General features: G+C 45.2%; 1 long non-coding RNA gene across 1 annotated transcript in view; it reads right to left on the bottom strand.

Moving 5' to 3' along the window:
* Positions 1 to 22725: 22725 nt before the first annotated feature.
* LOC105470939 (uncharacterized) overlaps positions 22726 to 27550 on the bottom strand; it is a 52495-nt gene continuing 47670 nt past the window's right edge. The window contains exon 6 of the long non-coding RNA XR_011619570.1: positions 22726 to 22976. This is a non-coding gene — a long non-coding RNA (uncharacterized lncRNA). The remainder of the gene's footprint in view (positions 22977 to 27550) is intronic.

The following is a 27550-nucleotide window of genomic DNA, read 5'->3' as shown; positions in this document are numbered from 1 at the left end:
TCATTGCTCAACCTCCTGGTCTCAGGTGATCCTCCCACCTTTCAGTCTCCCAAGTAGCTGGGACTACAGGCTTGTGCCACCACGCCCAGGTAATTATTGTATTTTTTTGTAGAGAAGAGGTTTTGCCATGTTGCCCAGGCTGGTCTCAAACTCTTGGCCTCAAGTGATCTACCTGCCTTGGCCTCCCAGAGTGCTGGGATTACAGGGTGAGCCACCACACTTGGCTTCTTGGATTTTTTAAACCTGTTCCAGTTCACAAAAATCTCTCTTCATTTGTGTCTAATCTGCTGTTAAACCCATCAGTTTTTTTTTTTTGTTTTTTTGTTTTTTTTTTTTTGAGATGGAGTCTCACTCTATTGCCCAGGCTGGAGTGCAGTGGCACAATCTCGGCTCACTGCAGACTCCACCTCCCGGGTTCACTACTGCCTCAGCCTCCTGAGTGGCTGGGACTACAGGTGCCCACCACCACGCCCAGCTAATTTTTTGTATTTTAAGTAGAGACGGGGTTTCACCGTGTTAGCCATTATGGTCTCGATCTCCTGACCTTGTGATCCGCCTGCCTCGGCCTCCCAAAGTGCTGGGATTATAGGCGTGAGCCACTGTGCCTGGCCCCATTCAGTTTTTAATTTTGATTTTTATATTTTTCAGTTATTGAAAGTTTAGTCTATTGAATGTGGCTTTTGTTGCAAAGAAAAGAATAAAAATAAATAAATAAATAAGGAAGTTTAATCTGTTATATCGTTTTACAGGTTCAAGTTCTCTGAAATTCTAAGTTGTGTCTCTGATCTCTTTAAATGTATTAGGAGTAGTTATGTAAAAGTGTTTGATAATTTTTTTGTTTGTTTGTTTGTTTTTGTTTTTGAGATGGAGTCTTGCTCTGTCACCAAGGCTGGTGCGATCTCGGCTCACTGCAATGTCTGCCTCCCGGGTTCAAGTGATTCTTCTGCCTCAGCCTCCAGAGTAGCTGGGACGACAGGCACGTGCCACTGCAACCGGCTAATTTTTGTATTTTTAGTAGAGACAGGGTTTCACCATGTTGGCCAGGCTGGTCTCGAACTTTTGACCTTGTGATCTGTCCACCTTGGCCTCCCAAATTGCTGAGATTACAAGACTGAGCCATCGTGCCGGCCCAATAATTGTTATTGTTATTGTTGTTGATGCTGACAGTGTTCTCTTTCTTGTCCTATTTCTTTGTGTACATGGTCACTTTTTTTTTTTTTTTTTTTTTTGAGGCACAGTTTCACTCTGTCACCTAGGCTGGAGTGCAAAGGCGTGATCTTGGCTCACTGCAACCTCCACCTCCTGGGTTCAAGCCATTCTTGTGCCTTAGCCTCCCAAGTAGCTGGGACTACAGGTGTGCACCACCACACCTGGCTAATTTTTGTATTTTTAGTAGAGACCGGGTTTCTCCACGTTGGCCAGGTTGGTCTTGAACTCCTGACCTCAAGTAATCCACCTGCCTTGGCCTCCCAAAGTGCTGGGATTACACGTGTGAGCCACTGCGCCGGCCCTATTTCTTTGTGTGCGTGGTCACTTCGATCGTGTTAGATATTGTATTTCAAAACCTCTTTGGGGGCATTGTTTGAATCTTAGAATAGTGTCATCTTTATCTAGACTAGGCTAGAGAGTCAGAAAGTCTCACCAGACGCCTTGGGCACTAACAGTGGGGATCACCAGGTTTTGGGGCTTGAGATGATTTGGAGCTGGCTTCAGATCCATGAGGCCTGGTCTACTGTAATGCTACAGGGCAGCTCTTCAGAGTGCAAACTCGAAGTTAAGGGTGTTTACCAGGCATACCTTCCTCTAGAGGCCCCGGACTCGGACTTTTGTCCTTTTAGCCCTACAGGTAGTCAAAAGTGCAAAGAGCCTGTTGGCTACTTCTTGAATAATTGACAAAGCTCCCAAAGAGCTGAGTTAAACTTCTGGATTCCTGTTTTTCCTAAGTTCTAATAATTCTTCAGTAGTTAGTTAACTCTCTACTCTGGGATGTTTTCAGTATTTTTTCAGCTTTTTTAGTTGTTCTCACTAAGAAGATTGTCACTTGTTCCACTGGGGGGAAAAAAAGTAGAGGAAAAAATTAAAGTTCATGAAAAAGAAACAAAGAGAGGTCTCTATGAGCTCCTGGACATCCAGTGCGGGTGGCATGAACTCTGCATGCACCAAGCACCACCCCTCCATTCCAGGAGCATAGGCTATTGACTGTGGCTAACATGGCCAGGCGTGGTGGCTCACACCTGTAATCCCGGCACTTCGGGAGGTTGAGGTGGGTGGATCACTGGAGGTCAGGAGTTTGAGACCAACATGGAGAAACTCCGTCCCTATTAAAAATACAAAATTAGCCGGGCATGGTGGCTCGTGTCTGTAATCCCAGCACTTTGGGAGGCCAACGTGGGAGGATCACTTGAGGCCAGGAGTTCACCAGAAGCCTGGGCAACAAAGTGAGACCCCATCTCTACAAAAATAAAATACTAATAAAGTTTTTTTTTTTATTTGTTTGTTTTTGTTTTTTGAGATGGAGTTTCGCTCTTGTTGCCCAGGCTGGAGTGCAATGGTGTGATCTCAGCTCACTGCAACCTCTGCCTCCTGGGTTCAAGCAATTCTCTTGCCTCAACCTCCTGAGTAGCTGGGATTACAGGCGTGTGCCACCATGCCCAGCTAATTTTGTATTTTTTATTTATTTATTAATTTTTGGTATGGAGTCTTGCTCTGTTGTCCAGGCTGGAGTGCAGGGGCACAATCTTGGCTTACTGCAAGCTCCATCTCCGGGGTTCATGCCATTCTCTTGCCTCAGCCTCCTGATAGCTGGGACTACAGGTGCCCACCACCATGCCCGGCTAATTTTTTGTATTTTTAGTAGAGACAGGGTTTCACCATGTTAGTCAGGATGGTCTCGATCTTCTGACCTCGTGATCTGCCCGCCTCAAACTCCCAAAGTGCTGGGATTACAGGTGTGAGCCACCATACCCGGCCCTAATTTTGTATTTTTTTAGTAGAGATGGGGTTTCGCCATGTTGGTCAGGGTGGTCTTGAACTCCTGACCTCAAGTCATCCACCTGCCTTGGCCTCCTAAAGAGCTGGGCTTACAGGCGTGAACCACCACGCCCAGTCATAAAGTGTTTTAAGCATTAAAACTTACCTACTGTTTTTTTCTTCTTTGCTTTTCTCCTTTACCTGTTTCTTCTTCTTACTGCTATTTTTTTTAACTTTTTATTTTGAAATAAGTTTAGACTTACAGAATAATTCCAAAGATAGTAGAAGAGAGTCCCTGTATATATTTCATCCAAATTCCACTAATATTAATGTCTTACATAACCGTGGTACGTTTATTCAAAACTGATAAACTGACATTTGTACAATGCTATTAAGAAAACTATATGGATTACACTTGTTTTCCCGCCTCCCAAGGAGCTGGGACTACAGGTGTGTGCCACCATGTCTGACTAATTTTTTGTATTTTTAGTAGAGATGGGATGTCACCTTTTTGACCAGGCTGGTCTTGAACTCCTGACCTCAGGTGATTCACCTGCCTTGGCCTCCCAAAGTGCAGGAATTACAAGCGTGAGCCCCCGTGCGTGGCCTTCCTTCATCTGCTCCAGTCTGGCAGTTTATTAGTCTTTCCTAGTTTTTGATGACCGTGGCACTGCTGGGGTGTACTGGTCAGGTATTTCTTCAATTTGAATTTGTCTGATGTTTTAAATGATTAGCTGTGTTATGGAGTTTTGGGATAGAACGCCCCAGAGGTGATGTACTCTTCTCATTGCTGTTGCTATCAATGTTTCTATTGCTATCAGGGTGTACATACTCTCAAAATGATTTATCGTTGGTGATGTTAACCTTGATGACTTGGTCAAGGTGGTGTCTGCAAAGTTACTATTTATTCCTTTCCAAAATCTATTTGTTTATGTCTTATTTCCCCTTTAAGAATTATGTTTTACTGGCTGGGCGCGGTGGCTCACGCCTGTAATCCCAACATTTTAGGAGGCCAAGACTGGCGGGTAACCTGAGATCAGGAGTTCGAGGCCGAGACTGGCGGTTAACCTGAGGTCAGGAGTTCGAGACCAGCCTGGCTAACATGGTGAAACCCCGTTTCTACTAAAAGTACAAAAAATTAGTCAGGCATGGTGGCGGGCTCCTGTAATCCCTGCTACTAGGGAAGCTGAGGCAGAAGAATCGCTTGAACCTGGTAGGTGGAGGTTACGGTGAGCTGAGATGGCGCCATTGCACTCCAGCTTGGGCAACAAAAGTGAAACTCTGTCTCAAAAATAAATAAATTAATTAATTAATTTTTTAAAAGAATTATGTTTTATTAAATATAACTTATTTTGTCTTGGCTTTACCCATCACAACTGTGTGCTGCCTATGATATTCTCTTTGGTACTGATTGTTTCAATTGTCCCTGATAACATTACTCCCTGTGTCATTAAGTCCTGATAGTCTTCATAAATGACTCCAAAACTTCTCAACATTTTAATGTACTGGGACTTGAAATTTTCGTATTATGGAAAAATTGCCTGTATATTTTAATTGGAAATGTGGTTGGAATCACCATTTAAGGAATTATATTTACATGACTTTAGAAGCTCATGCTTATATTAAGACTTACATTTTTCATGGTGTTTACATACTGATCACCAAACAAGTATTAGTAAAATCTTGAGTACAAAAGAAGGAAAGAAAGAAGCAGTCTAAATTTATTTCCTTTATACCATACTACCCAAAATATATACAACAACAACAACATAGCGTGAGATTCTAGGGTCCCCAGTGGCTGAAGTTAAGACTCTCATGTCGGCCGGGCGCGGTGGCTCAAGCCTGTAATCCCAGCACTTTGGGAGGCCGAGATGGGTGGATCACGAGGTCAGGAGATCGAGACCATCCTGGCTAACACAGTGAAACCCCGTCTCTACTAAAAAATACGAAAAACTAGCCGGGCGAGGTGGCGGGCGCCTGTAGTCCCAGCTACTCGGGAGGCTGAGGCAGGAGAATGGCGTGAACCCGGGAGGCGGAGCTTGCAGTGAGCTGAGATCCGGCCACTGCACTCCAGCCTGGGCGGCAGAGCGAGACTCCGTCTCAAAAAAAAAAAAAAAAAAAAAAAGACTCTCATGTCCAGGTGTGGAAGGGCCTTGGGCTTGGCCTGGACAACTCAGAAAAATGGCCTATAGCCCTATTGCTGTCTTTCTCAGCATCAACAGTTTGCTCCCTAAAACTCACAAAATGATGTGTCATTAATTGTAAGAAGTCAATCATGAGTTAGTGGCTTTTCTGAAGAAGTTAGTAAGATAATCTTTTTTAAATTTTAGGACAAAAATATTTTGGCCCACTTTCTTGATTTAAAAGAAATGTTTAGGCTGGGTGCAGTGGCTCACGCCTGTAATCCCAGCACTTTGGGAGGCCGAGGCTGGTGGATCACTTGAGGTCAGGAATTCAAGACCAGCCTGACCAACATGGAGAAACCCTGTCTCTACTAACAATATAAAATTAGCTGGGCATGATGGCGCATGCCTGTACTCCCAGCTACTTGGGAGGCTGAGGCTTGAACCGGGGAGGCGGATGTTGCAGTGAGCCAAGATCGCGCCATTGCACTCCAGCCTGGGCAACAAGAACGAAACTCCATAAAAAAAAAAAAGAAATGTTTAATAAAATTTATTTATTGAAGCTTAATTTTGTCTGTTCATTGAGGTATTGTTTCCCAGAGCTCTTTTCTGGACCACTCTCACTGAGGAGTCTCCTCAGTAGTTCTGCCTTTGATGCTATTGTCCTTTTCAGAAATCTATGGGCTTAATTTTCTCGTTATTTGATATGATTTCATAGTGTCCTCTCAACAACCAACATTTCTTGCATTCAGGGTGAAGGGTGAATATTAGATGGTGTTGGAGGTAAACTATGTTGATAGACATAAGCAAAGCCAGATGGTCCATTTGGAGACTGAACTTGTGGCTGACCTCTAGCAGTTTCACATACAAGCTGGGGCCATGTTCCTACTTGCAAAATGATTTGTGGTGTATTGGCTCATTCCTTCTAAATCTTCATATTTAGGAAGAGTGGTAATTTAGTTTGGGCATTATCTAGGACATTCTGATCATTAGATTTTCCAGTAATGGAAGATGGGGAAAAAAGTTCACTAGAGTCCATTTTGCTAAGTCTCTTTCTGACAATTTAAAACAAATTACTGTCTTCTCAGTTAACTTACCATTTCCAGTGTATCTTTATTTTTCTCTCAACAAGACTTTTTTTTTTTTTTTTTTTTTTTTTTTTTTTTTTTTTTAACATTTTTATACCTTAAAGAAAGGATGAGACACAGTCTTGCTATGTTGCCCAGGCTGGTCTCAAACTCTCGACCTCAAGCAATTTTCCTACCTCAGCCTCCCAAAGTGCTGAGATTACAAGTGTGACCCACCGCACTCAGCCTTTTTTCTTTTCTTTTCTCTTTTCTTTTATTTATTTATTTATTTTTTATTTTTATTTTTTTTTTTTTTGAGACAGGGTCTCGCTCGGTTGCCCAGGCTAGAGTGCAGCCTTGGCCTCCTGAGCTCAAGCAATCCTCCCACCTCAGCCTCCCAAGCAGCTGGGACTACAGGCATGTGCCACTATGCCCGAATAATTTCTTTTTTCAATTTTTATATATGTGCTGCCAAAGTAAGCACTCTTTAAAATTCTTCTAGATACAGGGTCTTGCTATGTTTGCCCAGACTGGTCTTGAACTCCTGGCCTCAAGTAATCCTCCTGCCTTAGCCTCCCAAAGTGCTGAAATCACAGGCACGAGCCATCATGTCCAGCAGTTTTATTTTTTGAAAGCAGCGTTATGGCTTATATTTATTCTTGATTCTCTATACTTAGCCTAGTGACAGAAATGAAGGCTCTCCTGGAAGAAGTGAGGAGGTTGGGAAAGGAACTCTTTTGTAGGGAGGAAGAAGACATACGGAGTGGAGTTTGGGGCTGGGTTTGGAACCTGATACTTTCTGCAATGTTGACAAATGTGACTATGACCTTTTTAGTCAAAAGTCATACAGATACATGGTTTGGCTGGGTAGTCACATGCTTTTGCCTGTTGAGTTTTGTGATGTGAATGTATTTTCTGCTGAACCAACCCCTTGGGGCCTGCTAAAACAGGTGGCTCAAAAACAACTTTGTTTTCTTGGGTGGAGTAATTTCCTGGTGTTTTTCTCAAAAGATGTCAACTTTTATTTTAGTGATGGAGGCTAATCTTGACAACTTTTATGGTCAAGCATTCTCAGTATGTTTTAAAATGGGTTTCAGGCAAGGTGTGGTGGCTCATGCATATAATCTCAGCACTTCGGGAGGCTGAGGTGGGAGCATCGCTTGAGGCCAGGATTTTGAGACCAGCATGGGTAACATAGCAAGACCCCATCTCTTCAAATAAATGAAAAAAATTAGCGGGGTGTGGTGGAACAAGCCTCTAATTCTAGCTACTCAGGGAGCTGTGATGGGAAGATTGCCTGTGCCAGGAAGTCAAGGATACAGTGAGCTGTGATAGTGCCACTGTAGTCCAGCTGGGTGACAGTGAGATCCCGCTTATAAAAAATTTAAAAACAATTTTTTTTTTTTTTTTTTTTTTGAGATGGAATCTGGCTCTGTTACCCAGTCTGGAGTGCAGTGGATCGATCTCGGATCACTGCAACCTCCGCCTCCCAGGTTCAAACAGTTCTCCTGTGTCAGCTGCTTGAGTAACTGGGACTACAGACACGCGCCACTGGCCCATCTAATTTTTGTATTTTTAGTAGAGAAGGGTTTCACCATACTGGCCAGGCTGGTCTCAAACTCCTGACCTCATGATCCGCCTGTCTCGGCCTCCCAAAGTGCTGGGATTACAGGCGTGAGCCACCATGCCTGGCCAAAACAATTTTTAAATTTAAAAAATGAGGCCGGGCGCGGTGGCTCACGCCTGTAATCCCAGCACTTTGGGAGGCCATGGCGGATGGATCACCTGAGGTCAGGAGTTTGAGACAAGCCTGACCAACATAGAGAAACCCCGTCTCTACTAAAAATACAAAAATTAGCCAGGCATGGTGGCACATACCTGTAATCCCAGCTATTCAGGAGGCTGAGGCAGGAGAATCTCTTGAACCTGGAAGGTGGAGGTTGTAGTGAGCCTAGATCGTGCCACTGGACTCCAGCCTGAGTGACATAGTGAGACTCCATCTCAAAAAAAAAAAAAGGGCTAAAGACAGTATTTTCTCTGGACTGAATTAACTGGCACTAATCTGAAAATTATAACTTTTTACACTATGTCCTAGCCACAGGGAGATCCTATTGTACAGGGAGATTTCAACTGCACTATGGACCACCTTCTGCCAGATGAGGCACTGGTTGTGTGTGTGAGGCTGGCACTGGGATGAGTGCTTAGTGAGAATGGGGTAGGGTGGGGTAGAGACTGAAACACGGCCTCTAATCTGGACTCAGCAATCTGCTTTTGAGGTTTGGCAACTCGGTTTAGGAATGTGCCCACAACTTTAAGGTTTGTGATGGGAATGAGAAGAGAAGGGGTGAAGGACCCACCCAGAACACACTGTTCCCTGTCCCTCATGCAAAGAAGGGCTGGGCAGGTGCCAGCATGTCAAGGTTCCCAGCCAATTCTGGCAGATTCTCTGAGAAACAAGCTCTGTCGTGATTCCAGCACCACCCATTATTGCTACATCTTCCACACAACATGTCTCCTGAAAAGATCTCCCTCCAGGACATTGTTCCAAAAGCAAGGCCAAGACGCAGGCAGAAGTCCGCTTCTGAGGAATGAGAATGTGTGCTGGAGACACAGCAAGACCCTGGTGTGTGCCTTTTGTGAGTGGGGCAATTTGCCCAGTTGAGAAACAGGCCAATTAACCACCCTTGGTATTTGAAGAGCCACTCCTTACTCATCTGGGTTCTTTTCTGCTGTAAGTATTTTTATTCTTGATTGTGCCAGACAGGCGTGTGTGTTTGCACCTAAAAGGTCATTTTTATATTTGTCAGTTCTCCAGGAAACCTCTGCCACTACCAAATTCAACATGCTGTCAAACTGAACCCATCTCCTCTCTTCCCGCCGCTGGCTTCCCTTAGAAACCTCCTCATTCCTCCCAGGGAGGGCTTCCTTCACTGTTTCACTCTCAGACTAGAGGCTTTAGCAATGCTCCTTTACTTATTCATGAGCTCATTCAATATTCAAATACATATTCAAATACTTACTGAACATTTCTTTTTTTTTTTTTTTTTTGAGACAGAATGTCACGTTGTCACCCAGGCTGGAGTGCAGTGGTGCCATCTTGGTTCACTGCAACCTCTGCCTGAAGGTTCAAGCAATTCTTCTGCCTCAGCCTCCCAAGTAGCTAGAACAACAGGCATGTGCCACCACGCCCGGCTAATTTTTGTAATTTTTTTTGTTTTGTTTTTGAGATGGAGTCTCGCTCTGTCGCCAGGCTGGAGTGCAGTGGCCGGATCTCAGCTCCCTGCAAGCTCCGCCTCCCGGGTTCAGGCCATTCTCCTGCCTCAGCCTCCCGAGTAGCTGGGACTACAGGCACCCGCCACCGCACCCGGCTAGTTTTTTGTATTTTTTAGTAGAGATGGGGTTTCACCGTGTTAGCCAGGATGGTCTCGATCTCCTGACCTCGTGATTCGCCCGTCTCGGCCTCCCAAAGTGCTGGGATTACAGGCTTGAGCCACTGTGCCCGGCCAATTTTTGTATTTTTAGTAGAGATGGGGGTTTCACCATATTGGCCAGGTTGGTCTTGAACTCCTGACCTTGTGATCTGCCTGCCTCGGCCTCCCAAAGTGCTGGGATTACAGGCATGAGCCACTGCACCCAGCAAACATTTCTTTTTCTTCCTCTTTTTTTTTTTTTTTTTTTTTTTTATTGAAACGGAGTTTCACTCTGTTGCCCAGGCTGGAGTGCAATGATGGGATCTCGGCTCACCACAGCCTCTACCTCCCCAGTTCAAGCGATTCTCCTTCCTCAGCCTCTCGAGTAGCTGAGATTACAGGCATGTGCCACCATGCCTGGCTAATTTTGTATTTTTAGTCAAGACGGGGTTTCTCCATGTTGGTTAGGCTGGTCTCCAACTCCCGACCTCAGGTGACTTGCCCACCTTGGCCTCCCAAAGTGCTGGGATTACAGGCATAGGCCACTGTGCCTGGCCTCTTTCTTTCTCATTTTTATTAGCAGTTATCACTAGCTTGAATTATCTTGCTTATTATCTTTTCTTTTCTTTTTTTTTTTTGAGATAGAGTCTCACTCTGCGCAGGCCGAAGTGCAGTGGTGCAATCTCAGCTCACTGTAACCTCTGCTTCCTGGGTTCAAGCGATTCTCCTGCCTCAGCCTCCCGAGTAGCTTGGACTACAGACACTCGCTGCCATGCCTGGCTAATTTTGTATTTTTAGTAGAGACAGGGTTTCACCATGTACCAGGCTAGTCTTGAACTCCTGACCTCAAGTGATCCACGCACCTCGGCCTCCCAAAGTGCTGGGGTTACAGGTGGGAGCCACCTCGCCTGGCTTGTCGTTTTTTTACCTCTTCCTCATTGAGCTCATTCACTGCTGTACTCACATTGCCTAATACAGTGTCCAGTATGGAATGAACGCTCAACACATATTTGAAGAATAAATGAACAAATCTATGGAAGATATTTGTAATTTAGTAAGCAATACCAATTTAATGAATTCTGCTTTTATTTATTTTATTTTAAAATTTTATGTATGTATGTATGTATGTATTTATTTATTTTTGAGACAGAGTTTTGTTCTTGTTGCCCAGGCTGGAGTGCAATGGTGCAGTCTAGGCTCACTGCAACCTGCACCTCCCGGGTTCAAGCAATTCTCCTGCCTCAGTCTCCCAAGTAGTTGGGATTACAGGCATGTGCCACCATGCCGGGCTAATTTTGTACTTTTAGTACAGACAGGATTTCTCCATGTTGGTCAGGCTGGTCTTGAACTCCTGACCTCAGGTGATCTGCCCGCCTTGGCCTCCCAAAGTGCTGGGATTACCATGCCCAGTCTATTTATTTATTTATTTTTTGAGATGGAGTCTCGTTCTGTTGTCCAGGCTGGAGTGCAGTGGTGTGATCTCAGCTTGCTGCAACCTCTGCCTCCTGGATTCAAGCGATTCTCCTGTCTCAGCCTCCTGAGTAGCTGAGATTACGGGTGCCCACCACCATGCCTAGCTAATTTTTGAATTTTTTTAGTAGCAATGGGGTTTTGCTGTGTTGGCCAGGCTGGTCTCAAACTCCTGACCTCAGGTGATCTGCCCTTCTTGGCCTCCCAAAGTGTTGGGATTATAGGTGTGAGCCACCGTGCCCATTCTTTTTTTTTTTTTTTTTTTTTTTTTAGAGACAGGGTCTTACTGCTTACTGTGTTGTCTAGGCTGGAGTGCAGTGGCTATTCACAGGCATCATCATTATGCATCACGTCTCAAACTCCCAGTCTCCAGACTGCCTCCTGCTTCAGCCTCCTGAGTAGCTGAGACTAGGTGTGTAGCACTACACCCCACTTTATGATGATTTTTGTTTCATCTTCCATCGCGTCACCTTGTCTGCTCACATTTTTTGAATGCCTTTATGTGCCAGGCATTATTCAAAGTACTAAGGACACTACAGTGAACACCACCAATAAAACTCTGTCCTCATGGAGCTCACATACTGTATTCCCTGTTTCCAGTCTCTCACCAGATCATTTGATTTGTCTTCCTCAAACGACCCCATCATTGGCTCTTTCCTCTTTTTTTATTTTTCTTTTGAGATGGAGTCTTGCTGTGTCACCAGGCTGGAGTGCAGTGGCGCGATCTCGGCTCACTGCAACCTCTGCCTCCCAGGGTCAAGCGATTCTCCTACCTCAGCCTTCCAAGTAGCTGGGACTACAGGCGCCCGCCACCATGCCTGGCTAATTTTCTTGTATTTTTAGTAGAGACGGGGTTTCACCATGTTGGCCAAGCTGGTCTCGAACTCCTGACCTCGTGATCCACGCTCCTCAGCCTCCCAAAGTGTTGGGATTACAGGCGTGAGCCACCACGTCTGGCCTTAAAAGTGTTTCTATCAGGAAGTGTTCCCAGAAAAACTCTTTAAGGAAGTAGTGACATAAGAAAAGGAGAGGCCAGACACCGTGACTCACACCTGTAATCCCAGCATGTTGGGAGGCTGAGGCTGGGATAATATGAACCCAGGAGTTCAATACTAGCTTGGGCAACATACTGAGACCCCATCTCTACAAAAAAATTTTTTAAAATTAGCTGGTCATGGCTGGGCGTGGTGGCTCAAGCCTGTAATCCCAGCACTTTGGGAGGCCGAGATGGGTGGATCACGAGGTCAGGAGATCGAGACCATCCTGGCTAACACGGTGAAACCCCGTCTCTACTAAAAAATACAAAAAACTAGCCGGGCGAGGTGACAGGCACCTGTAGTCCCAGCTACTCGGGAGGCTGAGGCAGGAGAATGGCATAAACCTGGGAGGCGGAGCTTGTAGTGAGCTGAGATCCGGCCACTGCACTCTAGCCTGGGCGACACAGCGAGACTCCGTCTCAAAAAAAAAAAAAAATTAGCTGGTCATGGTGGCACATGCCTGTAGTCCCAGCATTTGAGAGGCTGAGTGGGGAGGATCACTTGAGCCCAGGAGGGAGGCTGCAGTGACCGGTGATTGCACCACTACACTCCAGCCTGGTGACAAAGCTAGACCCTGTCTCAAAAAAAAAAAAAAAAAAGAAGAAGAAGAAGAAGAAGAAAGAAAAGTTACTTTCATATAAATTTCTCATTTTTCCCTTAACATCCACCTTTCAAGATAAATTACCACAGCTAAACAAAGGCAGAGAAAATCCAGGCCTAAGACTCCAATTCTCCAGACCCAGGGTTGGGGTTGCAAAGGAAAAATGGCTCTGGATTGGGAGAGACTCTGGAATAAGTGGGATGAGCTTATTACATGGGGGAGGTGTGGGTGAGGAGGAACCCAGTTCACTTGGGCCCAGATTCCTGCAAAGACAAACGGGTTCTAAGAGAAGGGAAGGGGCCCTGGAGCTCATTTCGGTGGTTTTGTTTTATGGGGCGGGATAATAACGGGGTCGGGATGAGTGAAGTGTTGGAAGACTGGTTCTATTATTATTATTATACTATATATTATATATATATATTATACTATATATTATTACTATATAATATAATGATATATTTTATAATATATTGTTATATTCTAGGGTACATGTGTACAACGTGCAGGTTTGTTACATATGTATACATATGCCATGTTGGTGGGCTGCACCCATTAACTCATCATTTACATTAGGTATATCTCCTAATGCTATCCCTCCCCCAGTCCCCCACAGGCTCTGGTGTGTGATGTTCCCCACCCTGTGTCCAAGTGTTCTCATTGTTCAATTCCCACCTATGAGTGAGAACATGCAGTGTTTGGTTTTCTGTTCTTGTGATAGTTTGCTGAGAATGATGGCTTCCAGCTTCATCCATGTCCCTACAAAGGACACGAATTCATCCTTTTTTATGACTGCATAGTATTCCATGGTGTATATGTGCCACATTTTCTTAATCCAGTCTATCATTGATGGACATTTGGGTTGGTTCCAAGTCTTTGCTATTGTGAATAGTGCCGCAATAAACATATGTGTGCATGTGTCTTTATAGCAGCATTTATAATCCTTTGGATATATGCCCAGTAATGGGATGGCTGGGTCAAATGGTATTTCTAGTTCTAGATCCTTGAGGAATCGCCACACTGGGAAGACTGGTTCTATTGCAGGTGCAGGAGGCCAAGGTGAGGGATGAAAAGCCAGAGACAGGTCCAGAGGGGAGTGTGGGAATAAGTGGGAAGATTGCCAACTAAGAAAATCTGAGTGAGGGCTGGGCGTGCTGGCTCATGCCTGTAATCCTAACACTTTGGGAGGCCAAGGCGAGCGGATTACCTGAGGTCAGGAGTTCGAGACCAGCCTGGCCAACATGGTGAAACCCCGTCTCTACTAAAAATGCAAAAATTAACTGGGCATGGTGGTGCGCACCTGTAGTCCCAGTTACTGTACTCGAAGGCTGAGGCAGAAGAATTGCTTGAACCCAAGAGGTGGAGATTGCAGTGAGCCAAGATTGTGCCACTGCAGCAGTCCAGCCTGGGCAACAGAGTGAGACTTCGTCTCACAAAAAAAAAAAGAAAAAAAAAAAAAGAAAAGAAAAGAAAAGGAAAATCTGAGTGAGGATGTTAGTGGGGATCTGGAAGGCTTAGAGACACAGGTGGAGTTGGAAGTGGGAGAACAGAGCGATTCTGCCTCTAGTTCAGTATCTTGCCCAAGGTCAGAGAGGGGTCCGAGAACAGGAGGGTCTGGTTCCAGCCTGTGCTGTGATCTTTCTATATTTTGGTCCGGGTTCATCAACGGGGAGCTTTTCTCTTTTCTTGCCCAGCTTTTGTCATCCATCCCACAGGAAAAGACCCCTGTGGGTCGTGGCCCAGAAATCTCAGCCTTCAGAGGACTCTAATTCAGATCCTGCTGCCTCCTCCCGAAGTCTGAATTTGTCTTAACTTTTGGCTCACATTTCTCATCTTCCAAGCAAACCAAGAACCTTTGTGCAAATCACCAAACCCTTCCCTGTCTTGCCCCACAGAACTGTGGTGGAGTCCAAACAATTCACTGTGTGGGGAATGTCCTAAAAATGGCCTCAGGCTGGGAGTCAAGTATTGCTATCAATCTGCTGCAAAGCAAATGACATCAGTAAGAAGGGAAGGAGAAGCCCAGTTCAGCAATGATTTCAAAATCATCACTTACTAGCTGGGTGATCTTGGGCAGGTCACCTCTCAATCTCAATTCCCTCACCTATAAAAATGGAGATTATTAGCTGTTGTGCAGGGTCATGGCGAGAAGAAGTAAAATAATGGATGGAAAGGGCCTCACTGAGTATCTGGCTCAGTGTAAACCCTTGGTGAATGGAAGCCAGCGTGATGATGGCGGCTGCCTGTGTTAGGAAAGGCATTGTCTAGCGCAAGGTGTTGGTAAAGGCATAACACACCAGTGTAGGTCTGAAATTCGCTTCACATAGGAAGAATCTTTTTTTTTTTTTTTTTTTTTTTTTTTTTTTTTTGAGACGGAGTCTCACTGTGTCGCCCAGGCTGGAGTGCAGTGGCCGGATCTCAGCTCACTGCAAGCTCTGCCTCCCGGGTTTTTACGCCATTCTCCTGCCTCAGCCTCCCGAGTAGCCGGGACTACAGGCGCCCGCCACCTCGCCTGGCTAGTTTTTTGTATTTTTTAGTAGAGACGGGGTTTCACCGTGTTAGCCAGGATGGTCTCGATCTCCTGACCTCGTGATCCGCCCGTCTCGGCCTCCCAAAGTGCTGGGATTACAGGCTTGAGCCACCGTGCCCGGCCGGAAGAATCTTTTAAGACGGTGTTTTTTTTGTTTGGTTTTTTGGTTTTTTTTGAGATGGAGTATTGCTTTGTTGCCAGGCTGCAGGGAAGTGGCGCGATCTCAGCTCACTGCAACCTCCGTCTCCTGGGTTCAAGCGATTCCCCTGCCTCAGGCTCCCTGGTAGCTGGGACTACAGGCATGCGCCACCACGCCTGGCTAATTTTTTGTATTTTTAGTAGAGATGGTGTTTCACCATGTTGGCCAGGATGATCCTGATCTCCTGACCTCGTGATCCACCCGCCTTGGCCTCTCAAGTGCTGGGATTACAGGCATGAGCCACTGCGCCCTGCCTTTTTGGAGACAGGGTCCCACTCTGTGATTCAGGCAGGTCACCCAGGCTGGAGTATAGTGGTACGATCGTAGCTCACTGCAGCCTCAAACTCTTGGGCTCAAGTGATCCTCCTGCCTCAGCCTCCGGAGTAGCTGGGAATAGAGGCACCCATCACCACACCTGGCTAATTTTTAATTTTTTTGTAGAGATGGAGTCTCACTATGTTGACCAGGCTGACCTCAATCTTCTGGGCTCAAAGGATCCTCCTGCCTTGGGTTTCCAAAGGGCTGGGATTACAGGTGTGAGCCACTGCACCCAGCTAGGATGGTGTTGGATTGATAGACTGGGGATCTGTTTCACCACTGACACTGGGTGGCTGCATCACAACTGATGAGGGCCATTCACTGGTCACTTTTGTGGTGAAAATAATCAGACTCCTAGAGTCCTAGAGTTGGGAACATCTGGTCACCAAAGAAGATACACAGATAGCAAATACCCATATGAAAATATGTTCAACGCTGGTCGAGCGCGGTGGCTCATGCCTGTAATCCCAGCACTTTGGGAAGCCGAGGCGGGCAGATCACCTGAGGTCGGGAGTTTGAGACCAGCCTGACCAACATAGAGAAACCCTGTTTCTACTAAAAATACAAAATTAGCTGGGCATGGTGGCGCACGCCTATAATCCCAGCTACTCAGGAGGCTGAGGCAAGAGAATAGCTTGAAACCTGGAGGTGGAGGTTGCAGGGAGCCAAGATGGCGCCATTGCACTCCAGTGTGGGCAACAAGACTGAAACTCCGTCTCAAAAAAAAAAAAAAAAAGATGCCAGATGTGGTGGCTCATGCCTGTAATCCCAGCACTTTGGTAGGCTGAGGTGAGAGGATCACTTGAGCCCAGGAGGTCGAGGCTGTAGTGAGCTGTGATCGTGCCACTGCACTCCAGACTGGGGGGACAGTGAGACCCTTAGTAAAGAAAATAAAAAATAAAAAAGATGGAATTTATTAAACTGTATACAATATTTTTTTGGATAAATGCTTTAATATTTATTTTTACTTTTTTTTGAGACAGAGTCTTGTTCTGTTACCCAGGCTGGAGTGCAGTGGCGTGATATTGGCCCACTGCAACCTCTACCTCCCAGGTTCAAGTGATTCTCTTACCTCAGCCTCCTGAGTAGCTGGGATTACAGGCACATGCCACCACACCCAGGTAATTTTTGTATTTTTAGTAGAGATAGGATTTCACTATGTTGGCCAGGTTGGTCTCGAACTCCTGATCTCGAGTGGTCCACCCATCTCGGGCCTCCCAAAGTGCTGGGATTACAGGCATGAGCCACCAAGCCTGGCCAAATGCTTTAATTTAATAGTAATTCCAGTTGGTAGAACATTTAAATTTTTTCAGCTTAAAAAAATGACAGAATTGCTATACCAAGGCTGTTGCTGTTCTTAGTATTCTGGATGACAAAATGAGAAGTTATTTTGGGCTACAGCAATTCTGCATACAGTGTGGTCCCTCAGTATCCAGTAGGGGATTAGTTCCAGGACCCCCCGTTGTTACCAAAATTCGAGGAGGCTCAGGTTCCTTGTATAAAATGGTTAGTATGGGCATATAACCTATGCACATCCTCCAAAATACATAAATCATCTCTAGATTACTTATTTTACCGAATACAATGCAAGTGCTATTTTAATAGTTGTTATACAGAATTGTTTTTATTTGTGTTATTTTTATTGCTGTATTGTTATTATTTATTTGTTTTTATTTCAATAACTTTTGGGGTACAATTGGTTTTTGGTTACATGGATGAATTCTACAGTGGTGAATTTTGAGATTTTAGGGCACCCATCACCCAAACAGTATACATGGTACCCAATATGTAGTATTTTATCCCTCACTCGCCTCCCAGCCTCCCCAACCCGAGTCCCCAAACTCCATGATATCACTCTATGTCTTTGCATCCTCATAGCCTAGCTCTTTTTTTTTTTTTTTTGAGACGGAGTCTCACGCTGTTGCCCAGGCTGGAGTGCAGTGGCGCGATCTCGGCTCACTGCAAGCTCCACCTCCCGGGTTCCCGCCATTCTCCTGCCTCAGCCTCCTGAGTAGCTGGGACTACAGGCGCCCGCCACCGCGCCCAGCTAATTTTTTGTATTTTTAGTAGAGACGGGGTTTCACTGTGGTCTCGATCTCCTGACCTTGTGATCCGCCCGCCTCGGCCTCCCAAAGTGCTGGGATTACAGGCTTGAGCCACCGCGCCCGGCCTCCTAGCTCTTACTTATAAGTCAAAATATATGGTCTTTATTTTTTCATTCTTGAGTTGCGTCACTTAGAATAATGGCCTCCAGCTCCATCCAAGTTGGCTCAAAATACATCATTTTATTCCTTTCTGTGACTAAGAAGTATTCCATGGTGTACATACCACATTTTCTTTATCCACTCTTTAGTCGATGGATACCTAGGTTGGTTATCTTTGCATTTGCAAATTGTGCTGCTATAAATGTGTGTATGCATGTGTCTTTTTCATAGAATGACTTTTTTTCCTTTGGGTAGATCCCCAGTAGTGGAATTGCTGGATCAAATGGTAGATCCTACTTTTTAGTTTTTTAAAGGAATCTCCATACTATTTTCCTCTGAGGTTGTACTAATTTACATTCTTACTAGCAGTGTAAATGTATTCCCTCTTCACCACCTCCATGCCAACATCTATTGTTTTTTGGCTTTTAATTATGGCCATTCTTGTAGGAGTAAGGTGGTATCTCATTACAGTTTTAATTTGCATTTTCCTAATGATTAGTGATGTTGGGCATTTTTTCCTATGTTTGTTGGCTGTATGTCTTCTTTTAAGAAATGTCTATTCGGCCGGGCGTGGTGGCTCAAGCCTGTAATCCCAGCACTTTGGGAGGCCGAGACGGGCGGATCACGAGGTCAGGAGATCGAGACCATCCTGGCGAACACGGTGAAACCCCGTCTCTACTAAAAAGAAAAATACAAAAAACTAGCCGGGCGAGGCGGCGGGCGCCTGTAGTCCTAGCTACTCGGGAGGCTGAGGCAGGAGAATGGCGTAAACCCGGGGGGCGGAGCTTGCAGTGAGCTGAGATCCGGCCACTGCACTCCAGCCCGGGCAACAGAGCCAGACTCCGTCTCAAAAAAAAAAAGAAATGTCTATTCATGGCCTTTGCCCACTTTTTGATGGGATTATTTGTTTTTTTTCTTGCTGATTTGTTTGAGTTCCTTGTAGATTCTGGATACCAGTCCTTTGTCAGATACATAGTTTGCAAATATTTTCTCCCACTCTGTGGGTTGTCGGTTTACTCTGCTAATTATTTCTTTTGTTGTATAGAAGCTCTTTAGTTTAATTAGGTCCTGATATGGTTTGGCTATGTTCCCACCCAAATCTCATCTTGAATTCCCACATGTTGTGGGAGGGACCCAGTGGGAGATAATTGAATCATGGGGGCAAGTCTTTCCCATGCTGTTCTCAGGATAGTGAATAAGTCTCATGAGATCTGATGCTTTTTTTTTTTTTTTTACAGAGTCTTACTCTGTTGCCAGGCTGGAGTGCAGTGGTATGATCTCGGTTCACTGCAACCTCCGCCTCCTGGTTTCAAGTGATTCTCCTGCCTCAAGCAGCTGGGACTACAGGCACGCACCAACGCCCCCAGCTAATTTTTGTATTTTTAGTAGAGATGGGGTTTCACCATGTTGGCTAGTATGGTCTTGATCTCTTGACCTCATGATCCACTCGCCTTGGCCTCCCAAAGTGCTAGGATTATAGGTGTGAGCCACCGCACATGGTGAGATCTGATAGTTTTAAAAAGAGGAGTTCCCCTGCACAGCTCTCTCTCTCTTATCCCTGCTACCCATCCATGTAAGACATGACTTGTTCCTCCTTGCCTTTTGTCATGATTGTGAGGCTTCCCCAGCCATGTGGAACTATAAGTCCAATTAAACCTCTTCTTGTTTTTTTTTTTAGACAGAGTCTCACCTGTCACCCAGGCTGGAGTGCAGTGGCATGATCTCGGTTCACTGCAAGCTCCACCTCCTGGGTTCACGCCATTCTCCTGCCTCAGCCTCTGGAGTAGCTGGGACTACAGGCACCCGCCACCACGCCTGGCTAATTTTTTGTATTTTTAGTAGAGATGGGATTTCACCATGTTAGCTAGCATGGTCTTGATCTCCTGACCTTGTGATCTGCCCGCCTTGGCCTCCCAAAGTGCTGGGATTACAGGCGTGAGCCACCACACCTGACCGAGATTTGTGGAACTTTAAACTTGAGATAGATGATTGAGGGTACTGGCAGAAGAAATTTCTAAGCAGCAAGGCATTCAAGAAGTGACTTGGGTACTGTTAAGGTGTTCAGTTTTATAAGGGAAACAGAGCATAAAAGTTCAGAAAATTTGCAGCCTGACAATGTGATAGAAAAGAAAGCCCCATATTCTGGGAAGAAACTCAAGGCTGCAGAAATTTGCATAAGTAACAAGGAGCCAAATGTTAATCCCCAAGACAATGGAGAAAATGTCTCCAGGGCATGTCAGAGGTCTTCATGGCAGTCCCTCCCATCACAGGCCCAGAGGCCTAGGAGGAAAGGATGGTTTTGTGGGCTGGGCCTAAGGTCCCTGTGCTGTGCATAGCCTAGGGACTTGGTGCCCTGTGTCCCAGCCATTCCAGCTGTGGCTGAAAGGGGCCAATGTAGATCTCGGGCCATGGCTCTAGAGGGTGCAAGCCCCACCCTTGGCAGCTTCCAAGTGGTGTTGAGTGCACAGAAGTCAAGAATTGGGGTTTGGGAACCTCTGCCTAGATTTCAGAAAATGTATGGCAATGCCTGGATGTCCAGGCAGAAGTTTGCTGCAAGGGTGGGCCTCTCATGGAGAACCTCTGCTAGGGCAGTGCGGAAGGGAAATGTGGGGTCAGAGCCCCCACACAGAATCCCTACTGGGGCACCACCTAGTGGAGCTGTGAAAAGAGGGCCACCAGATGCCAGGGTCCTCCAGACCCCAGAATGGTAGATTCACTGACACCTTGCACCGTGCACCTGGAAAAGCCACAGACACTCAACGCCAGCCCATGAAAGCAGCTGGGAGGTAGGCTGTATCCCACAGAGTCACAGGGGCAGAGCTGCCCAAGACCATGGGAGCCCACATCTTGCATCATCATGACCTGGATGTGAGACATGGTGACAAGGGAGATCATTTTGGAGATTTAAGATTTGACCGCCCCACTGGATTTTGGACTTGCATGGGAACTGTAGCCCCCTTGTTTTGCCCAATTTCTCACATTTGGAATGGCTGTATTTACCCAATGCCTGTACCCTGACTGTATCTAGGAAGTAACTAACCTGCTTTTGATTTTACAAGCTCATAGGTGGAAGAGACTTGCCTTGTCTCAGATGAGACTTTGGACTGTGGATTTTTGAGTTAATGCTGAAATGAGTTAAGACTTGGGGGACTATTGGGAAGGCATGATTGGTTTTGAAATGTGAGGACATGAGATTTGGGAGGGGCCAGGGGCAGGATGATATGGTTTGGCTGTGTCCCCACCCACATCTCATCTTGAATTACCATGTGTTGTGGGAAGGACCTGGTGGGAGATAATTGAATCATGGGGGCAAGTCTTTCCTGTGCTGTTCTCATGATAGTGAATAAGTCTCATGAGATCTGATGGTTTTAAAAAGAGGAGTTCCTTGGCCGGGCGCGGTGGCTCACGCCTGTAATCCCAACACTTTGGGAGGCCGAGGTGGGCGGCTCACGAGGTCAGGAGATCGAGACCATCCTGGCTAACATGGTGAAACCCCGTCTCTACTAAAAATACAAAAAACTAGCCAGGCGTGGTGGCAGCGCCTGTAGTCCCAGCTACTCGGGAGGCTGAGGCAGGAGAATGGCGTGAACCCGGGAGGCGGAGCTTGCAGTGAGCTGAGATCGCGCCACTGCACTCCAGCCTGGGCGACAGAGCGAGACTCCGTCTCAAAAAAAAAAAAAAAAAAAAGAGGAGTTCCCATGTACAAGGTCTCTCTCTTTGCCTGCTGCTGTTTGTGTAAGACATGACTTGCTCCTCCTTGCTTTCCACCATGATTGTTAGACTTCCCCAGCCATGTGGAACTGTAAGTCCAATTAAACCTCTTTCTTTTGTAAATTGCTCTATCTCAGGTATGTCTTTATCAGCAGCATGAAAACAGATTAATATAGGCCCCATTTATTTATTTTTGGTTTTGTTGAATTTGCTTTTGGGGTGTTAGTCATGAATTCTTTGCCTTGGCCAATGTCCAGAAAAGTTTTCCAATGTTATATTCTAGAATTTTTATGGTTTCAGGTCTTAGATTTAAGTCTTTATACATCTTGAGTTGATTTTTGTATAAGGTGAGAGATGGAGATCCAGTTTCACTCTTTTATATGTGGCTTGTCAGTTTTCCCAGCACCATCATTTATTTATTTATTTATTTATTTTAATTTTTTTTTTTTTTGAGATGGAGTCTTGCTCTGTCACCCAGGCTAGAGTGCAGTGGTGTGATCTTGGTTCACTGCAACCTCTGCCTCCTGGGTTCCAGCAATTCTCCTGCCTCAGCCTCCCAAGTAGCTGGTATTATAGGTGCCCACCACCATACCAGGCTAATATTTGTATTTTTAGTACAGATGGGGTTTCACCATGTTGGCTAGGCTGGTCTCAAACTCCTGACCTTGTGATCTGCCCGCCTCGGCCTGTAATCAAAGTGCTGGGATTACAGGTATGAGCCACCATGCTTGGCCTTTCAGCACCATTTATTGAATAGGGTATCTTTTCTCCAATTTATGTTTTTTTTTTTTTTTTTTTTGAGACAGAGTCTCGCTCTGTCGCCCAGGCTGGAGTGCAGTGGCCGGATCTCGGCTCACTGCAAACTCTGCCTCCCGGGTTCACGCCATTCTCCCGCCTCAGCGTCCCAAGTAGCTGGGACTACAGGTGTTCGCCACCTCGCCCGGCTAGTTTTTTGTACTTTTTAGTAGATACGGGGTTTCACCGTGTTAGGCAGGATGGTCTCGATCTCCTGACCTCATGATCCACCCATCTCGGCCTCCCAAAGTGCTGGGATTACAGGCATGAGCCACCGCGCCCGGCTTCAATTTATGTTTTTATATGGTTTGTTGAAGATCAGTTGGCTGTATTTGGTTTTATTTCTGGGTTGTCTATTCTGTTCCATTGGTCTAAGTGCCTATTTTTATACTAGTACCATGCTGTTTTGGTAACTGTAGCCTTGTAGTATAATTTGAAGTCCAGTAATGTGATGCCTCTACATTTGTTCTTTTTGCTTAGGATTGCTTTGGCTATGCAGGCTCTTCTTTGGTTTCATGTGAACTTTAGGATTGTTTTTCTAGTTCTGTGAGAAATGATAATGGTATTTTGTTAGGAATATCATAAAATCTGTAGTTTGCTTTGGGCAGTATGGTCATTTTCACAATATTACCTTCCCATCCATGAGCATGGTATATGTTTCCATTTTTTTGTGTCATCTATGATTTCTTTCAGGAGTGTTTTGTGGTTTTCCTTGTAGAGATCTTTCACCTCCCTTGGTTAAGTATATTCCTAGGTTTTTTTTTTTTTTTCAGTTGTGATAAAGGGGATTGAATTCTTGATTTGATTCTCAGTTTGGTCATCATTGGTATACAGCAGTGCTACTGATTTGTGTACACTGATTGTGTAAACTGAGACTTCATTGAATTTATTAGATCTAGGAGCCTTTTGGATAAGTCTTTAGGGATTTCTAGGTATACAGTCCTATCATCATCAAGCAATCCTCCCACCTCAGCCTCCCAAAACAATCCTCATATTTCGGCCTCCCAAAGTGTTGGGATTATAGGCGTGAGCCACTGCACCTAGTCTATTTTAAATTTGTTGTTGTTGTTGTTGAGACAGAGTCTCGCTCTGTTGCCCAGGCTGGAGTGTGGTGGCCGGATCTCAGCTCACTGCAAGCTCCGCCTCCTGGGTTTACACCATTCTCCTGAGTAGCTGGACTGAGTAGACTACATCAGTCTCCCAAGTAGCTGGGACTACAGGCGGCCGCCACCTCGCCCGGCTAATGTTTTTGTATTTTTTAGTAGAGACGGGGTTTCACCATGTTAGCCAGGATGGTCTGGATCTCCTGACCTTGTGATCCGCCCATCTCGTCCTCCCAAAGTGCTGGGATTACAGGCTTGAGCCACCGTGCCCGGCACCTATTTTTAATTTTTAAATTTTTTTTCTCAAATATTTTCGATTCTTTCTTGGTTGAATTTGAGGATGCAGAACCTGCAGCTATGATGTCCTGACTGTACTGAAATATGATGGTTGCCTCAAGAAAAAGTTATTGGGGCCTGGTGCAGTGGCTCATGCCTGTAATCTCACCACTTTGGGAGGACAAAGAGTGGGAGGATTGCTTGAGGCCAGGAGTTTCAGACCAGCCTGGGCAACTTAGTGAGACCCTATCTCTACAAAAAGTAAAAGAAATTAGCTGTGCATGGTGGCATGTGCCTGTAGTCCCAGCTACTTGGGAGTCAAAGGTGGGAGAATTGCTTGAGCCTGGGAGGTCAAGGTTGCAATAAGCCATGAAAGAAAGCACCAGTGCATTCCAGCCTGGGTGACAGAGCAAGACTCTGAAAAAAAAAGAAAGAAAGAAAAGAAAAGAAAAAAAAAAAAAAGAAAGAAGGAAGGAAGGAAGGAATGAAGGAAGGAAGAAAGGGAGAAAGAAAAAGTTATGGATAAGCTGGGTGTGGTGGCTGATGCCCGTAATCCCAGCACTTTGGGAGGCCGAGGCAGGTGGATCACAAGGTCAAGAGTTTGAGACCAGCCTGACCAACATAATGAAACCCCGTCACTACTAAAAATACAAAAATTAGCTGGGCGTAGTGGTGCGCGTCTGTAATCCCAGCTACTTGGAAGGCTAGAGTAGGAGAATCGCTTGAACTCAGGAGGCGGAGGTTGCAGTGAGCTGAGATCGCACCACTGCATTCCAGCCTGGATGACAGGGCGACACTCCGTCTCAAAAAAAAAAAAAAAAAGAAAAGAAAAGAAAGAAAACGTTCTTGGATAATTTAAGTTGTGAGCTGAAGTAGCATTTATTTCGTGGAATTCTTTTATATAGTTAAAAACATTTTCTGAAATGAAATGCTGTCTGTGAGTTTTAAAGGCAAAACTAAACTTATCATGAAATCAATTTTCTAAATAATGGTCAATCTAAATTGGAAAATGCTGCTGTACCTGCTGCCATCTGCTGGCAGCTTTCATTTCCTTAAAACAGCAATTTTCAAAGTGTGGTCTATGGATCCTGTGGGGAATGCAGGGAAAGAGGTCCCTGAGATCCCTTCCTGAGTATCCATGATATCAAAACTATATTCCTGATAATACTATAACTTTATCTTTTTCACTCTGTTGGTATTTGCTCTGATGGTGGGCAAAACCACTGGGGATCTTTGGACAAATTAAGGCACAACCACCAAACTGAACTGAAAAATGTACTTTCTTCATTGCTGTGCACTCCCAGAACCAGTTTCACTTAATAATGTCCTTGCAGGGCCAGGCATGGTGGCTCACACCTATAATACCAGCACTTTGGGAGGCCGAGGCAGGAGGATCACTTGAGACCAGAAGTTCAAGACCAGTCTGGTCAACCTAGCAAGACCCCATCTCTATAAAAAATAAATTAAAAAAATTAGCTGGGTGTGGTGGCACGCACCCGTAGTCCTTAGCTATTTGGGAGGTTGAGGCAGGAGGATCGTTTGAGCCCAGGAGTTCAAGGTTACAGTGAGCTATGATTATGCCACTGCACTTCAGCCTGGGTGACACAAGACTTTGTCTATAATAATAATAATGATAATAGGCTGGGCGCAGTGGCTCATGCCTGTAATCCCAGCACTTTGGGAGGCTGAGGTGGGTGGATCATGAGGTCAGGAGATCGAGACCATCCTGGCTAACACGGTGAAACACCATCTCTACCAAAAAATACAAAACATTAGCCAGGCGTGGTGGCGGGTGCCTATAGTCCCAGCTACTCAGGAGGCTGAAGCAGGAGAATGGCATGAACCTAGGAGGCGGAGCTTGCAGTGAGCTGAGATGGCGCCACTGCACTCCAGTGACAGAGCAAGACTCCATCTCAAAAAAAAAAAAAATAATAATAATAATCTCTTTGATAAAGTAGGAAAAAGTAATTTTGTTATCTCTACCCTTGAATTCACATGGAACTCCATTTTGCTTGAAAGAATGACAAACCACATCTTGGAATTTTTAACCACGTGTTCATGTCTCATACAGGAAATAAGCCTGGATCCTAAAACGATGATAGATGACGGGTTTTATAATTGAGATATACTGTTGTGCCATGGATGTATTTTATTACATGAACTGATTACATCTGCTTGTTGTGTGTTATAAATATTGTTCACATAAGTGATTTTGGTTCTCAAAGGTATGTGTATACTTAGGCACACACATAGAAACACACTGTGGTTTGATAAGATGTTCCTGTTATCATTTTCGTGGTATTTTGTTATATAAAGTTATAAATATTTTCAGAGAAAGAAAGTGATTTTGTTTAAGTACCATTAATATTACATGAAAAAAATTATATATATATATTTTGAGATAGAGTCTTGCTCTGTTGCCTAGGCTGGAGTGCAATGGCACGATCTCGGTTCACTGCAAACTCTGCCTCCTGGGTTCAAGTGATTCTCCTGCCTTAGCCTCCCAAGTAGCTGGGATTACAGTCATGTGCCACCATGACTGGCTAATTTTTTTATTTTTATTTTTATTTTATTTATTTATTTATTTATTATTTTTTTTTGAGACGGAGTCTCGCTCTGTCACCCAGGCTGGAGTGCTGTGGCCGGATCTCAGCTCACTGCAAGCTCCGCCTCCCGAGTTCACGCCATTCTCCTGCCTCAGCCTCCCGAGTAGCTGGGACTACAGGCGCCCGCCACCTCACCCGGCTAGTTTTTTTGTATTTTTTAGTAGAGACAGGGTTTCACCGTGTTAGCCAGGATGGTCTCGATCTCCTGACCTCGTGATCCGCCTGTCTCGGCCTCCCAAAGTGCTGGGATTACAGGCTTGAGCCACCGCGCCCGGCCTAATTTTTTTATTTTTAGTAGAGATGAGGTTTTACCATGTTGGCCAGGCTAGTCTCCAGCTCCTGACCTCAGGTGATCCACCCACCTTGGCCTCCCAAAGTACTGGGATTACAGGCATGAGCCACTGCGCCTGGCCTTTGAAAATATTTTGAATCAAAATAAATTAAGTTTCAACCAGGCACATGGCTTATTACTGTAATTCCAGAACTTTGGAAGGCCGAGGCAGGAAGATTACTTGAACCCAGGAAGTTTGAGTTTGCAGTGAGTACAGTGCATTGTACTCCAGCCTGGGTGACAGAGATACTGTCTCTCTAAAAAAGCTTTTTAAAAACTAAATTTCGCATTAAGTATCACTTATCTTGGAATGTTCTTTGGAATGTCCAAATGTCCAAATGCAGTGAGAGAACCACAGTGATGATGTTCAGCCATTCATATTTCATTTCCCTCTCCACACTGACATCTGGCACTTAGGAAGGCTTAGTATTTCCCAGCCCTTAACCCTGTGGTGCTAATATTTAAGCAGGGTCAGTGGCTGAGTGTTGATGTGGGAGTGTCCAAGAAATGACAGGGGCTAAAGGAGACTGAGGGAGAGGGATGAGGGGAGGAAAAGGATATCTACTCCCAAGGGATGGGAGAGACAGTATTTGACAGTATTTGACACCTGAGAACTCTGAGGAAGGAGTAACCCTAAGGGGCTGGCCCTGGGTTTCTTCTACTGTTTCTGAACAGGTTCACTTTTCTTTGTTGAAAGCCTGGGTTTTGTAGTTCATGGCCCCACTATTTGGCTCAACATGTTGCTATTATTTTCTTTTTCTTTCTTTTTTTTTTTTCTTTTTTGAGACAGGGTCTCACTCTG

Source organism: Macaca nemestrina, chromosome 2 (assembly GCF_043159975.1).
Source record: "Macaca nemestrina isolate mMacNem1 chromosome 2, mMacNem.hap1, whole genome shotgun sequence".
NCBI lineage: Eukaryota > Metazoa > Chordata > Mammalia > Primates > Cercopithecidae > Macaca > Macaca nemestrina.
The sequence above is the reverse complement of the archived record's forward strand: the minus strand, read 5'-3'. Positions and strand labels throughout refer to the sequence as shown.